Source organism: Dipodomys ordii, unplaced genomic scaffold (assembly GCF_000151885.1).
Source record: "Dipodomys ordii isolate 6190 unplaced genomic scaffold, Dord_2.0 Scaffold13, whole genome shotgun sequence".
NCBI classification, from domain to species: domain Eukaryota; kingdom Metazoa; phylum Chordata; class Mammalia; order Rodentia; family Heteromyidae; genus Dipodomys; species Dipodomys ordii.
Genome location: NW_012267229.1, coordinates 10979385 through 10996060, shown reverse-complemented (window position 1 = coordinate 10996060; position 16676 = coordinate 10979385). Strand labels below are relative to the sequence as shown.

The window sequence follows — 16676 nt, the reverse complement described above, 5'->3', positions numbered from 1 at the left end:
GTGGCTCTGTGGCTCAAGTGGTAGAGCACTAGTCTTGAGCTGAAGAGCTCCAAGGCAGCACCCAGGCCCAGAGTTCAAGCTCCATGACCAACAAACTTTGATAGGACAAAGTTTTAGAAAGATTGTTAGTGTTACCAGTTATTTTTTAGAATTAGTCTTCTCTTTGGAATAAATAGACATTTCCAAAGAAAGGACAGGATCCAGGCTGAGAAGGTGGCTCAGTGGTAGAGTGCTTGCCTTGCATGCATGAGGCCCTGGGTTTGATTCCCCAGCACCACTTAAGCAAAAAAAAAAAGGAAAAAAGCCGGAAGTGGCGCTGTGGCTCAAGTGGTAGAGCGCTAGCCTTGAGCTGAAGAGCTGAGGGTTAGCACCCAGGCCCAGAGTTCAGGCTCACGACCGGACCCCCCCCCCAAAAAAAAAAAAGACACCTCAAGGCAAGAGGTTTCTGCAAATGACTTGTAGATTAACAGTGACTGGGAGGACTCTTGGCTCTCATTTATTTCATCTATTATTGTGTTGCTTTATTTTCATTACAGCACTTAGGAAACATTCTTTTTCATTTGTTTATTGTCTGTCTCTCCCTCCAGAATGTAAGCCCCTGAGAGCAGGAGGCCTCTTCTTACTCCCTGCTGTGTTCAGCACACGGTCTGTACTCAATAAGAAATTGAATGACTCATTGTTCCATTCACTAGATGGGGGAAAGAGGCCTGGAGAGGGAAGTAACTTGCCTGAAAGAACAGGACTCCTTCACTCCCATCTGGGAGTCTTGCTGATTAACCCTGTGGCTGTTAGGATACCTGTGGGGTGGCTGACAAGTGCTTGCTAGGTGTGCCCCATGAGTTAGGACTAAAGCAGAACTGGGAGTAAGACCCACAGTCTTCTCCTTGGGTTGTCTGAGAGAAGCCTGACTCCTTTCCCTCTCAAGACAGTCCTTAACTCTGTTGATGAGAGAGAGAGGCCCCTCGACACTCCAGTAGCATGCAACACCAGGCAAGTTTCCATGGCAGGCACCTTTGGGTAGGACTCTGCCCTCTTCCAGAGGAAACTGCATACTTGCTTGCACTTAATCTTCCCAGGGTCTCGAGTGGTCCCCCCAACCCCCTTGGTCTGAGGTTCTATATCACCCCTTCACATAAACCACAGATGTTATGATTACACAGTGCCTGTCTCATGGAGAGTGAAGGATCTTGTATTTCTTGAGGATAGGTTACTGGCCAAACTGTGTGTGTGTCTGGAATTCTCAGTTCAACTCTAGATGGTTTCAGGAAGGATAGCAGAGGCAGGCTCAGGCCATTCAGCACTGGGCAGGGCTAGAAACCAAGAGCTCTCTGACTCCCACATTTAACTGCAAGGATTCCCAAGTGTGGTCAGATCCAGTAGGGGCTCTTCACCAGGTTGTCCTTGAAAGACAACCACCTGTCTCTTTTCGGCCGGGGCATGAGCTCTGGGCCTGGGCCCTGTCCCTCAGCTCTTCAGCTCAAGGCTGGTGCTCTACCACTTGAGCCACAGCGCCACTTCTGGCTTTTTCTGTTTATGTTGTGCTGAGGAATCATGGCCTCATGCATGTAAGGCAAGCACTCTACCGCTGAGCCACCTTCCCAGCCCCCCACCTGTCTTAATAGCTATTTTAATTCCATTAGTAGATATAAGTAGCATGTAAAGTTTTTTTATGTATTAAATCAAATAAATTGACCAAAAGAAACTGTGGTTATTGTAGGTAAAAACCAAGCTGGTAGTTTAATTTGAGGTTATGGAGCTGCCCTCATTGTCCAGGTACATTGTTTTTCAGGTTTTTTTTTTAATAGCACAGGTCCAATGTATGGACAAAACTTGAGTTACTTTTCCATTCTCTGTGCACCTCCATTCTGGATAGATAGATTTGAATTTGGGCTTCCCAAGAAATGGGCATGTGGCCTCAGGCTGCTTGGGGGTCTGACACTTAAGAGAACTGGGCAGTGGCTCTGAGCCTTTGAGCTGAAGTGTCTATTTGCCAGAGACATCTTGCTGGCCATCTTGCTGATACTTCTGGACTGGTTCTGCCAGTAGTGATTTCCCTTCGGGGAAGGGGAAGGCCTGAGGAAGGTCCACTGCAGCCCATATTTCTAGCGCGTGGCTCTGGTTAACATACACCAATTTCACAAATAAGGAGGCTGGTTGCATAGAGTTCTAAGTTGGTTCCCCAGCAACAGGTGGGGGGGTTGGGGGCAACGACGACAGGAGATTACAGGAACATTAAGGCTGTGTGGAAACCAGCTGATGGGAGCTCTTGTGCAGATGTAGTCCCACCTGCCACTCAGAGTTGCCTCTAGTTGTAGATCCTATCTCCTTCCTGAGCACTGGGCTCTTGGGGCAGGCGTAGTGGATGAACTTGATTGCCTGTCTGGAGGAGAAACTGACATCCACGCCGGGCACCACAGACTTCGGGCTTAGGATAAAGTGTAACCCTCGTCACTTCTTGGGCCTACAGCAGCCCGGTGGCTCAGCCTGGGGACCGCACAAATGTTTCACTCGCCACCCAACACGATAGTGTAACCGACTTTTAGCTGCTGGCGTTTAGGTCCTGCAGCACCCAAACATGCTGCCTCCAGAAGTACACACAGATGGCTTCCGGGGCTACTCGGGAGGGCTGCGATTCCCTGGGCTCCAGGAAGGGGATCGGCATCCCGGCCCTGGTGGAACTCCCCTCTCCACCTCCCTCACGCTTTGATCCTCCCCTCCCCTGCCAGGCCTGTAGCGCAAGACATCCCCCGCCCACCGCCCGGCATCACGTGTGGTGCTTCCACCCAGTTCCGTGGCCAGTCAGGCCCAGTATGCGCATCTGGAAAGCGGGGGAAATGTCCCTGGGGCTCGGGTGGGGATGATGTAGGCTGCTGGCTTAGTATAAGGCGGCACCCAAGGAGCCAGACCCGTTCTAGGGACTCGGCAGGTTCTCCCTGCGAAGGGGCTCTTCGTCTTCTAAGTACCTGGCAGTAATGGGGGTGGGGTGCGCAGGGAGAAGACCGAATCGATCGCATTTGGAGGAGTGTAAAGATGGTTTTCGTGTTCTAGGCCACCCCAGTCGGTGAGTATTGGTGTGGCAAGTCTCTGGCCTCAGTTTCCGCATCCGTAAATTGGGAAGAAAGCCCCAGGTCCAGGTTCCTGAGCTTGTAGACAATTGGAAGACGTTGAGGAACGATCTACCGGCGCGACCGAAGTCCTGCTTTCAGTAGGCTGAAGTCCCTTGAGCTGTAGAGGACCGGGAGACAGGCTTCACACCCCCGAAAAGAGCGCTGGGAGGCACGCAAGGGCGGGGCCCGCGAGAGCTGGAGACGCCCGTCCAGCGTCGGCCAACCAGCGCCCTCCTCTGAACAGCCAATGAGCACGCGCCTTACAACCGAGGCAGGGTCGCGAGCGAGGCTGCGGCGAGTGCAGCTCTGACAGGGACGCGCGCGCGCGCGCGACCGAGCTCGGACCCCGGGCCGAGGCCGCCATCACTGCCGCCTGCGCCGTCGTCTCTCGGTCACTTCCCTTCGCCATGCAGGCGAGGCCGCCGCCGCCGCCGCGGAACTGAGGCGGAGCTGCCGTCCCGGTCCCCCGTGGTCCCGCCCAACGCCGGACTCGGTGAGTGTTCGCGGCCGCCGCCCCGGTGGGCTCCGGACGCGGGTGGGAGGGGTCCCTGGGCTCTCCCTTTCCGGGCGGGGTCCCTCGGGCTTGTGCACTGGGATCTGCATCCCTGCGCGGTGGGCGGGGGTGGGGGTCTCCGGAAGCGTGTGGGACCGGGCACCGACCCCTCTCCACTGCCCAGGAACTTTGCGGGCGTCCTCCTGGGATCTGGCCAGGGCGCTGCCATAGTTCATTCTGAAACAAGAAACTTGGAACAGCGAGAACAGCATTTGCCTAGGTCCATTTGATGGGAGAGAAAAAAGAAACTCCTGGCAAGAGAAATTTTGTTTTTGCAATGACCCAAGTTTCTTTCCCTAAAAGCCCCTCCTGGCCCGATTCCCAGGCCCCTCTTTTTGCCGTCCACTCCCAACTGTTGAAGATGCATTAGGAACGGGGAAATAGGGGACCAGAGAGCTGCTCAGAATTCATAATGAGTCACTTGGGAATGCAGATCCCCTCCCTTTTTACTCTCACTATTTTTTTTCATACTCACACACACACATCCTCAAATATATTTCCTGAAAATAAAAACATTAATGGCAGAACTGAGTCTCATGTTGAGGTAGGCGTGTGTGTGTGTGTGTGTGTGTGGTGTTTGTGTGTGTGGTGTTTGTGTGTGGTCAGTAATACTTGTAAGACAGGAAAAGAGGAATGTTCAAACCCTTCCTGAGCAGAGTAATGCCTGTAGAAGCCTTTGGCTACAATAAGGATTGCTGCTGGAACCAGACACATCTCTGAGATTGCTTCACTAACCACCTGCTAGCTGTTGAGACAGCCAGACAACCCAAAAGATGGTGGGTGAGAGGATTGACTAGGAAAGGGCGAGCATCTTCCTGCCTGGCCACTCCTTTTAAAAACACAGATCGGATGCTGTCACTTGTTTATTTTAAAACTCCTTCATTTTTTGTTTATCCTGTGGGATGAATGAAACTCAAAATGTCTCAATCGGGTCACAAAGGGCCCTGGACAGTCTTGCTTCAACTTATTTTACATTTAGCTTAATCTTATCCTCCTATGGGCCTAGCCTTTCAGAGTCTGCCTGACTGCCCCTTCACCTATTTGGAGGTTTTTGCTTTCTTGTGTACTGTTTCCTCCCATATTGACTGTGCTAGGAGAATTCTTCCCAGTTGTCTCCATTTCCCAAGAGAATTTTCACTAGTCTTTCCCAAAGACCTGTTTGGAATGCATAGTCAGGACTTTGGTACCTCTGATTCCCCATCTCCCCAAGTCTATCCCACCTAGCCTCCATAAATAGCAGGCAGAAACTGACAGGTCCCATGTTCCACAGGCTTCCAACTTGCTTGACTGTCCCTGAAAGACTAAAATCCCCTTAGTCATTTTTCATTGCTCAAAGGGGCCTCAGATATGCTATAATGAATGGTGAGATCCAGGAGGTCACTTCCTGGGTTCTTTTTAGCATGTGGGTGCACTACAGAATTAAAATGCAAGCCCTTTGACTTACGTGTATTTATGTGTCATCTATTTGCCAGGTAAAGCGCTTGATTATGATGCAAAATGAAAGTGAGAAACTTCTTGAGTCCTTTCCTTTGAAGCACTCACAGACCAATGCAGGACAGGTGGATATAATTACACTGTAGGTGCTATTGGAGTAATAATGATTGCTATTACCTTTTATTTGCCTGTGACAGGTTATGTAATAAACGCCTACATGATTCTCTCATGTAATCTTTTCAATGGTTGTATGGGGGCTTATTCCTACTCTGTAGGGCTGAAAACTAAATCTCTGTGATGGGCATATGAAACAATAGTCTGAATTTGAGTCCTGTCAGTCTACCTTCAGAGCCTCTGCTAGGCTGCATAGGTTACATTCCTTGAGTGGTTAAAGAAAACTTTCTTGGCAGGAATCCTTTGGGTTCTGAAGGATGTATAGAAGTTGGTTTATAATGGGCTGGGAATGTGGTTCAGTGGTAGAGTGCTTGCCTAGCATGCATGAAGCCCTGGATTCCATTCCTCAGTACTACATAAACAGAAAAAAGTCTCAAGTGGTAGAACACTAGCTCTGAGCTAAAGAAGCTCAGAGATAGTGTCCAGGCCCTGAGTTCAAGCCCCATGACAGGCAAAAAAAAAAAAAAAGTTTATGATGGACAGCACACAGTAAAAAGGGAGAAAGCTTGGAGGTGGAAAGACCGACTGTCTTTGGGAATTAAATTGAATAGATGAGATTAGGGTCAGTTTGAAGGCTGTTTAAGAGTTTGAGCCAAACGCCTGTAATCCTAGCTACTCAGGAGGCTGACATCTGAGGATCATGGTTCAAAGCCAGCCGGGGCAGGAAGGTCCATGAAACTCTTATCTTCAGTAAACCAGCAGAAAACTGGAAGTGGCCCTGTGGCTCAAGTAGTAGAACCCTAGCCTTGAGCTGAAGAGCTGAGGGACAGCGCCCAGGCCCAGAATTCAAGTCCTATGACTGATTAAAAAAAAAAAAAAAGTTTGAACCATGGAAAGGTTTAAAGGAGATCAGAGACCTGGGACTCATTGGGCATTGGAAAGGTCTTTTGATGGTGCCTTTGGGGGCCAGATGCTAATAACCTGTCAATTTAGAAGGTAATGGCCCAGCTCCACAACATAGCATCACATCCTCTTAGACTCAGTAGATTATTCCTCTCTAGAGAGAATTCTGCTCAGTTTTGAGAAGATAATGCATTTGAGAGGAAAATCTAGCAGTGTAAAGGTATATGTAGAGAAAATAAATCTCCTCCCTACCCTGACCCCAAGTTTGTTGCTTCCTAACCTTCCCAGAGATAGCTGGAGTCTCTCACTTCTGTGACCTCCCATAGGCACTGTTCCTTTATGTGTGTTGACTTGTATTCTTCTCACCATTGCATGTTTGTCTCACCTTACTTCTTTAATTAACATACTTAAGAAATTACATCTTATTACTATATTCAGAATTATTCAAAATTATTCATTCTTTTAGGGGGGAAATGAACTTAGGGCCTGGGCTCCATCACTGAACTTTTTTTGCTCAAGGCTAGCATTTTACCACTTGAGCCACAGTTCCACTTCCAGCTTATTGGGAGATTTTGGAATTAAAAGAGTCCAATGGACTTTCCTGCCCCATCTGGCTTTAAATCATGATTCTCAGATCTCAGCCTTCTGAGTAGCTAGGATTATAGGGGTGAGCCACTGGTGCCCTGCTGAATTATTTATTCTTTGTATTGACACTATATGACTGCATTGTGAAATAAGCTGTATTTGTACATAGGACTATTGTATATGTTTAATGAGGCTTCAGGTTAAACATTTGTTATAGCCCATTTCTCTTACAGAAATATAGAGAGTATCCTTTGGATATACATTGGTATGTGCTCATTTGTACAGTTATGTCAATGATGTACTTTTTGAAATAGAACTACTGGATCAAAGGACATATATGCTTTTCTTAAAGATATGTAGCCAAATTACCAACCCTTTGAGATAATTGTTTGAATTTAACCTGTTCCCCAAAATGTGTTGGATGTTCACCAAAATACCTAATGAGATCATCTGTGATGCTTTTTCAGCTATCACATGCCTGCTTCCCACCCACCCCCCATGTGATTTTAGCCTGTTTTCAGTTGGAATAGAAGACACTGAGGCTTAGAAGGATTCAAGTGACGTGTGCAAGAAGATCAGTGTTAAGTAGTAGTGGCCTATTTTTGCAGCTCTGGCATCTAGTACCTCTCATGGAGACACTCAGAATTAATTAGTAAATATTGTTGGATTATTTTTTTTCCTCCATCTTCACATGGAAAAATGAGCCCCAGGCTTGAGTTAAAAGTAGGAAGCTCGGGCTGGGAAGGTGGCTCAGTGGTAGAGCGCTTGCCTTGCATGCCTGAGGCCCTGGGTTCGATTCCTCAGCACCACATAAGCAAAAAGAAAAAAGCCGGAAGTGGTGCTGTGGCTCAAGTGGTAGAGTGCTAGCCTTGAGCTGAAGAGCTGAGGGACAGCACCCAGGCCCAGAGTTCAGACCCCATGACCGGACCCAAAAAAAAAAAAAAAAACAAGTAGGAAGCTGGCCAAATATAGTCTTGTGGTTTTTTTTTTTTAATTTTTAGTACAACTAATAAATGTTTCCAGATTCTGAAGCTGAAGAAAACCTACAAATAACCCAATATTAAGGTTTATTTTTAACATATTCTGTATTGAAAAGAGAATTCACTAAATATAAAACTATACTTTAAATTTCTATATATACATTGATTTTTATATTTGTAGTCTGTAAATAGGGAATATGAGTTTTGAATTGTTGAGTAGCATAAAATATTTTATATTTACTTGTTTATGTGTCTTTACTATCTTAAATCACAATATTTTATTTTTTTAAATTTTTGTCTGTTGTGGGGCTTGAACTCTGGGCCTGGGTGCTGTCCCTCAGCTCTTCAGCTTAAGGCTAGCGCTCTACCACTTGAGCCACAGCGCCACTTCCGGTTTTTTTCTTTTTGCTTATGTGGTGCTGAGGAATCGAACCCAGGGCCTCATGCATGCAAGGCAAGCGCTCTACCACTGAACCACCTTCCCAGCCCCAAATCAGAATATTTTAAAATCACAGTATAGTATTCCATGAATCAAAATGTGTAATTTGTATAGTGTGCTTTATTTCTTCCTTTCTTTATTCTGTTATAAACCCATGCACCCATGTTCAAGTACTTCTTTTGGATTATTTTCTTGGACCTTTACTTCTTAAGTGGGCTTAACGAGTCAGAGGAATAGTTTAGTGCTCAGTTGCTACCTCTGATAATTGAATTAGTCTACAATTGTATCAGCAACATATGTAGCCCTGTTTCCAGGGTACTTAACCAGTGTTACCACTTAAAAAGAAAAAGCTAATACTTCATATTTTATTAATTTGGAAGAAAGACAGAGGTGCCTCGAGGTAAGTTCGATTTGTGTGTGTGTATGTGTGTGTGTGTACATTTTTTTTAGTTTTGTATGTGTGTGTGTATTTGCTGGTACTGGAGCTTGAACTCAGGGCATGAGTTCTGTCCTTTAGTTTTCTTGCTCAAATCTGGCATTTTCCACTTTTGATTTTTTTGTTGGTTAATTGGAGATGGGCCTCATGGACTTTGCTGGCCTGCTGCTTCAAACTGAAATCCTCAAATCTTAGCCTCTTGAGTACCTAGTATTATAGGCATGAGCCACTGGCACCCAACTCCCAATTTATATTTTATAAAAAATTGTGAACATGCAATAGGATCATATTGGTATGAAATCTAGGACTAGATGCTGTTCTATTGAATATATAAGGCATTGGCCAGGAGCAGGGGAGATCACAAAGTAACTTGGGTGTGATATCTGTGCTCATGACACTTGTTAGTGCAGTAGATAGACATTAATCACCTTTTGGTAATTATAGACATGGTGGATGTGGTCCAAGTAGAAGAATTGGGTTTCTTGGGAGTGTCAGAGACATTCAACAGTTAAGCATCGCAAAGGCCCTGAGCTAGGAAAGGTTTGATAGCTCAGGACAGCGTTCTCTAACTTGAATGTGCACACAAACCATCTGGGACTCTTGTTAAAATGCCAAGTCCTGATTCAGTAGGTTTGGGGTGGGATTTGGGATTCTGTATTACTAACCACCTCCCAGTTAGCAGATGCTACTGGTGGGTGGATCACATTTGGCAGAGCAAGGCCTACTTGAGAGCTTGGTAAGCACCTGAAGCTGGCTGACCATGGTGAACAGGAAGTGGCAGGTGGCTTGCTATGACTGTAGAGCCTTAATTCTCTGTCCTGGCTGTCCTCTAGATTCACCTGGGAGCTCACAAAAAATCAGAGATGCAAATTCCCTGCTCCTGTTGGTTTTTATTTAGTTGGCCTTGGGTAGGATGTATATACATATTTCAGTTTCCCTGATGATTCTAATATGAAGTTAAGGGCTGGGAATCAGTGGACTGGAGACAGGCAGAGGACAGAGTTGAGGGCTCTATATGCAAGTACAGATTTTGGGCTTATCTTGAAGACAGACTAAGCCACTGAAGGATTTTTAAGTGAGAGTGAACTGATCTGATTAGCAATTTTACAAGTTTACTGTGGCCTCAATCTAGAGCCGTAATTTTTATGGTGAGATTGGTAAGGTACATCACTGGAGTACTGGGACAAAATGTAGAACTTTTGGGGCTGGGAAGGTGGCTCAGTGGTAGAGCGCTTGCTTTGCATTGCTGAGGCCCTGGGTTTGATTCCCCAGTACCACATAAGCAAAAAGATAAAAGCCAGAAGTGGCTTTGTGACTCAAGTGGTAGAGCGCTATCCTTGAGCTGAAGAGCTGAGGGACAGCCCCCAGGCCCAGAGTTCAGGCCCTACGACTGGACCTCCCCCCCAAAAAAAATGTAGAACTTTTGTTTTTATCTTAAAAATAATAAGTTATCACATTTAAAAATCATGGAACTTAGGGTGTTCTGAAGGAAGGGAGTTCTTCAGTGAGCAGAGTTGTATTCATCCATTCAGTGAATGGCAACAAATTGGTAACAATGTACATTATTTAGTTTTCATTCAGCTAACCTCTACAGGGAGCTGTGGAGAAGCCAGTGATTGAAAAAAATGCTGATCACACAAGCCCTAGCAAACAAGGTGGCAGAGCTGACACTTGCCCTGTTTATATTATTAGCATTATATCAGATTAACTAAATGAGCTCTCATTAAAAAGGAACCTATCAAGGTTATACAACATATGGAACTATATTATTAATTAGAATTGTGCTTTTTGAGTCTGTAAAGCCTTGATAGTAAATTAGGGGGCTATCACTAGTACCAAGAGACTTCAAAGTTAAGCATCCAGAACATAAAGAAAACAATTTCCCAGTGTTGGGAATTGAACCAGCGCCTTATGAGTACTGAACCATAGCCCCGTTGCCCTGCTTTTCTTCCCCCCCAGTGATTTTTTTTTTTTTTTTGTCTGCTGTGGGGCTTGAACTCTGGGCTTGGGCACTGTCCCTGTGCTCTTCAGCTCAAGGTGAGCTCTCTACTGCTTGAGCCACAGAGCCACTTCCGATTTTCTAGTAGTTTATTGGAGATAAGAATCTCACGGACTTTCCTGCCTGGCCTGGCTTTGAACAGTGATCCTCATATGTCAGCCTCCTGAGTAGCTAGGATTACAGGCCTGAGTCACCAGTGCCCGGCTAAGAATACACATTCTTGTTGTGAATGATTGTCTTAATAAGAACCTTGTTCTTTGGAATAGTTGTTTAAATATAAACTATTGGCAGAGCAGCTACTTTAAAAGAATGAAAATTCATTTGTTGCCCCTTTATAGAGGAACATTTATCAGGTTATCATTTATTGGTCTTTTAGAAGAGGTTTTGATGACTTACTCATTTTTATTTTTTTAAAATGACAACTTATCATAGTGGTGCACACATATAGAGCACTATAGAGGCTGAGGCAGAAGGATTGAGAGTCTCAGGCCTACCTGGACCACACAATGACACCCTGTCTCAAAATCAAACACAAAAAGCAACAATAAACCATCTTGTGGTAAGTGTGGTTACCTAACTTTAAGTCATTTGAAAAAATAATATGCTTAACATAGTCCTTCAAGTAAGAGATTATTTTAACAATGAATAAAAAAGTAATGACTTTTTTTTCTTAGAGATGAGCTACAGGGAAAAACACTTCTCATTTTCTTTTCTAAAATAATGAGCTTTACTGAGATACAGCTTACATAAAATTATCTTTTTTTTTTTTTTGGTTGGTCATGGGGCTTGAACTCTGGGCTTGGGCACGGTCCCTCAGCTCTTCAACTCAAGGCAAGTGCTCTACCGCTTGAGCCACAGTACCACTTCTGGTTTTCTAGTGGTTTATTGGAGATAAGAGTCTCACGGACTTTCTGCCCAGGCTGGCTTTGAACCATGATTCTCAGGTCTCAGCCTCTTGAGTAGCTAGGATTACAGGCGTGAGCCACCAGCACCTGGCTATTGTTGTTGTTATAAACCATCAAGTGGTAGAATGCCAGCAATGAGTAAAGCAAACCAAGCAAAACTACAAGACCCCAAATCCAAGCCCCAATATTGGAAATAATAAAAAAAAGTAATTGCATGAGAGAAGATGGACTTTTGCTAAACAAATTTATTTATTTACTTTTTTAAAAAAATTTTTTATTTTTTGGCCAGTCGTGGGGCCTGAACTCTGGGCTAGACGCTGTCCCTCAGCTCTTCAGCTCAAGGCTAGTGCTCTACCACTTGAGCCACAGCACCACTTCCGGCTTTTTCTGCTTATGTGGTGCTGAGGAATTGAACCCAGGGTCTCATGCATGCAAGGCAAGTGCTCTACCACTGAGCCACTGCTTCCCAGCCCCAAATTTATTTATTTAAAAGATTTTGTGCCAAGTACAATGACTCAGGCCTATAAATCGTAGCTACTTAAGAGGCAAAGATTGAGAGGATCATAGTTCAAATGCAGTCTTCTTACAACATCCCATCTCTACCAGGAAAAGCTGGGTAGAGTAGTGTATACCTGTCACCCCAACTACATAGAAAGTGGAAATAGAAGATTGTGGTCCATGTTGACTTCAAATAAATCTAAATCCTATTTCAAAAATAACCAAAGCAAATGGGAATGGCTCAAGTGACTAAGAGTCTTCTTTATTAGTGGATGTGCAGTAAAAAGCTTTGATTCACTGCTATGGAGAATGGACTCTGCTCAGAGCAGTGTTGTATTTTACTTTTTTAAATTAGCATCAATTAGTTGTACAAGGGAATTTTATTTTGACATGTAGCTTGATCAGACTCACCTACTCTGTCACTCTTTCTCCTCATGATTCCCACAGTCTCATGTATGAGTGATTGGTGTAGAAGAGTGGTGATAGGGATGAAGATTTGTGGACAGGTATGATTTAAATGGTAGGATTCTAGAGGGTTTTTTTTTTTTTTTGGGTGGGGGGAAGGGTCCAGTCATGGGGCCTGAACTCGGCCTGGGTGCTGTCCCTCAGCTCTTCAGCTCAAGGCTAGTGCTCTACCACTTGAGCCGCAGTGCCACTTCCGGCTTCTTTCTTTTTGCTTATATGGTGCTGAGGAAACGAACCCAGGGCCTCATGCATGCAAGGCAAGCGCTCTACCACTGAGCCACCTTCCCAGCCCGATTCCAGAGTTTTGGCTTTAGGAAGAGAATGCTTGTTAGATCGTGAACAGAGCTTCTGTGTATAGGAAGTTGAAATCCAGTTTCTGTGAATTGTGACATAATTTTCAAATATCTACTGACAAATAGCTTAACCCACAATTAGTTTTCAAACACTGGTTGACAGGTGGCTTAATACATAGTTTGTAATCCATATAAATGAATCAATACCACCCATTAACAAAGAGAATGCCTTTCATTGATGTGTTAGCATCTCTGTTACCACAGCAGTGTGGAATAGTGCCAGCATTTCTCTGTTCTTCCAAAAGGAACTGGTCTTTTATTTAGATATTTCTCTCCTGATTTTTCTTTGTCTGTGGTAAGGCGAAAGCTTCTCCCACTTTGCAGAGAGTGAGGCTAGTCCCTAACTTAATGCCTCTGTTGTATACTGTAAGACAGCAGCCATCCAGCTTTTCCTTGCCTCCTGCTGGGCTCATCTATTTAGTTAGCAGGGCCTGAGTTCACAGTGATTTCCAGCTTATCTGTGGTTCCCTTTACCCAATTTGGTATGTTAGCTATAATGTGCCTCCTCAAGCCTCAAGTCTAAAACTGCCACAGGTGAGAAACAAGCTGTCCAGGGAATCCTTGCTGGGTCTAGCACCTTGCCTATACTTGGTGAGTGTGGTATAGTGTCAGAGATCCTTTACTTTTAGTGGTTCATGCCTACTTAGCAATAGTGTCACTGGCAGCAGTTCTGAATCTGAAGCCGTGATTCTCAGTAGAAGTTCTTTATAATGAAGAAGAACTTTTCAAAAAGAAGAAAACAGGCTGGCATGGTAGTACATAAGCCCAGCACTTCAAGGCTAAACCTGTGCTATATAATGAGTTCCAGGTCCACCTGGGATTACAGTAAGACCTATCTCAAAAAAGAAAGAAAAAACAGGGTTTGATTTTTTTTCTTAGTGTTTGTAATTTAAATATATATATATTTGAAAAATACTGACACATATTATCTATAAATAATATTAAAATATGTGGTAAAAAGTAATTCTCTCCATTCAACTTTTTTTTTTTAATCATGAGGCTTGAACTCTGGGCTTGGGTGCTATCCCTAAGCTCATTTGCTCAAGGCTAGCACTATACCATTTTGAACCACAGCTTCATTTCCAGTTTTCTAGTAGTTAATTGGAGATAAGAGTTTCATGGACTTTCCTGCTCTGTCTGGCTTCACACTGTGATCCTCATATCTCATCTTCCTGAGTAGTTAGGATTATAGGAATGAGCCACTAGTGCCTGCTTCAACTTCTAAATAACTTTCTAAAGTTATTCACAGATACTGTGAATAGTATTTATGAAACCTTCCAGAAATGCTAGAGCCTGGGACGGTGGCTCAGTGGTAGTGATTGCCTTTTATGCATGAGGCCCTAGGTTTGATTCCTCAGCACCACATAAGCAGAAAAAGCCAGAAGTGGTGCTGTAGCTCAAGTGGTAGAGCTCTAGCCTTGAGCTGAAGAGCTGAGAGACAGCACCCAGGCCCAGAGTTCAGGCCTCACCACCAGCAAAAAAAAAAAAAAAAAAACAACCAAAAAACAGAAGTACTGTGTGCCTATACAACATAGAAGTTATTTAAACTTGATATTTCAAATAACAATAAAGGAAAGTATGAGTTGTTTTTTTCAGAAAAGTTGAAGGTTAACAGCAGATTAAGGTGTGTGTGTTAACAGCAGATTAAGGTGGTGTGTGTGTGTGTGTGTGTGTGTGTGTGTGTGTGTGTGTGTGTTCTAGGATGAAACTGAGGGCCTTTCTAGGCAAGCACTAAACATGTCTTGCTATCTTTAGTGCCAATGCTAAGTGCATTTGATTTAGTTTCTCCAGTGTTACTGGGAGAGATTGCTTGACCCATTCATACTTAGTTTTCAATTTCTACCTTAAAGAGAACTTTGCAGAATAAGTAGTAGTAGAGCAGCTCAGCTTTATATGTGAATTGTTTTAATGTTGGAGCAGGCCTTTTGTACAAAATAATACTTTATATTATTCACTTAGTCATTTATTGTCAGGACTGGAGTTTGAATTCTAGGCCTTACTCTTGCTAGACAAATACTCTACCACTTGAGCCACTCCCTAGCCCCAAATTTAATTATTATAATGGCAATTTAAAACCTAAATTTCCCCTTGTTAGTCTTTTATTTGATAGTCTTGCTATTGTACTTACAAGCATAGTAATTTTATATAGAAATAGGAACAATAGCTTTCATTCTTCTTTAAGTTGATGTTAATTCTTGAGTTTAACAGATGAATTTCTCCAAACCCTTCATCATTGAATTAAATTTCCTGAGAGGTTTAAAACACATTTATATAATCAGTCTGTTAAGCGCTGACAGACTTTGACAGGTCAGAGTTACCACCTTAATATACAGAATCTCAGGGGCTGGTAAGGTGGCTCAGTGGTAGAGTGCTTGCCTTGCATGCATGAGGCCCTGGGTTCGATTCCTCAGCACCCCATAAGCAAAAAGAAAAAAGCCAGGAGTGGCGCTGTGGCTCAAGTGATAGAGCGCTAGCCTTGAGCTGAAGAGCTGAGGGACAGCGCCCAGGCCCAGAGTTCAGGCCCCATGACTGGACCAAAAAAAAAAATATCTATCTATCTATCTATCTATCTATATATATACAGAATCTCTAGCATTGAACAATCTGTAATATTAAGAAATTAAACCTGTAAATGTAAGAAAGTAGGTTCTTGTAAGACCAGTGCTTCTCATTGGCTAAATCCGAATTACCAACATTTAAAAAACTTGCATCTTAAACTTTAAAGTATTAGCACTATGACTTTTGTATACTTTATTGCTCACATCTTTTCTTCCTAGAGTTGTAATGTCACCCAATTATGGAGAACAGCTTTACCATCTCAAAGAGCCAAGATTATTGGCTAAATATACAGGACTAACTGGACGCCAGTGGCTTTTAATCCTAGCTACTCAGGAAGCTGAGATCTGAGGGTTGTGGTTCAAATCCAGCCCAGGCAGGAAAGTTTGTGAGACTCTTATCTCCAATTGACTATTCAGAAAAAAAATGGAAGTGGTGTTGTGGCTCAAATGGCAGAGTGCTGTCCTTGAGCACAAAGTGGGACAGTGCTCAGGCCCTGAGTTCAAGCCCAGGTTACAGGACTCTAACAGTTATTTGTTGGCTAGATATTTGAGGCTAGTGAAAGGAAACTAATGGTTTTGTTTGTCCATTTGTTTTCTAGAATATCATACTAAAAAAGTATGTTATTTCTTGTAGTAGTTTTGAATGTGGCATGAATTGGGGGGATCATCTTCAGTCTTTCACAAATTTGTCTACTATTTCCTGACTCTCCTGTGCTTTAATTCAGGCTGTTTGATAGCTAGATGATTTGCTGCATATTCTCTAACCATCATTGCAGTGTAGCAAGTGATCCCATGGCAAGTTATCACATACTGCCAGGAGTGATCTTTTACTTCCTGATCTAATCTCAGCACTCCCCAATTTAAGATTTAAATGCCTTAACAGAGCAAGCTTTTATAATACTTTTCCTCCTCCCTTTTTGAGACAGTCTTGTGTAGCTAAGATGGGCTTCAGAGTCACAGTCATCCTGCCGCAGTGAACTGAGTTTACTAGTTGTACAGTCAGCACCTAATTCTGCCTTTTTTTTTTTTTTACTTCCTGTTGTATTAAGCCATACCTCTAATGAAGGGTATAAATTCTCTGTGGAAAAAAAATGATATTCAAAATGAAACCATCCATTAATTGGGTTTTTATTACCATCATCTAGATTTGAGGGAATCTCATAGTTTTATTTGATTATGTTCTGTTCTGTAGAATAAATGATAACAATATCCAATAGTACTAGAAAATTTTGTCTTTTTTTGTTGTTGTTGTTGGTCATGGGGCTTGAACTCTGGGCCTGGGCGCTGTCCCTCAGCTCTTCAGCTCAAGGCGAGCGCTCTACCACTTGAGCTACAGCGCCACTTCCG

General features: G+C 43.7%; 1 protein-coding gene across 1 annotated transcript in view; it reads left to right on the top strand.

Annotated features, from left to right (window-relative positions):
• Positions 1-3486: 3486 nt before the first annotated feature.
• The window catches only part of Ptpra (protein tyrosine phosphatase, receptor type, A), a 119934-nt gene continuing 106744 nt past the window's right edge, over positions 3487-16676 (top strand). The window contains exon 1 of the mRNA XM_013011041.1: positions 3487-3600. The gene's annotated coding sequence lies outside the window, so the exon portion shown is untranslated. The remainder of the gene's footprint in view (positions 3601-16676) is intronic.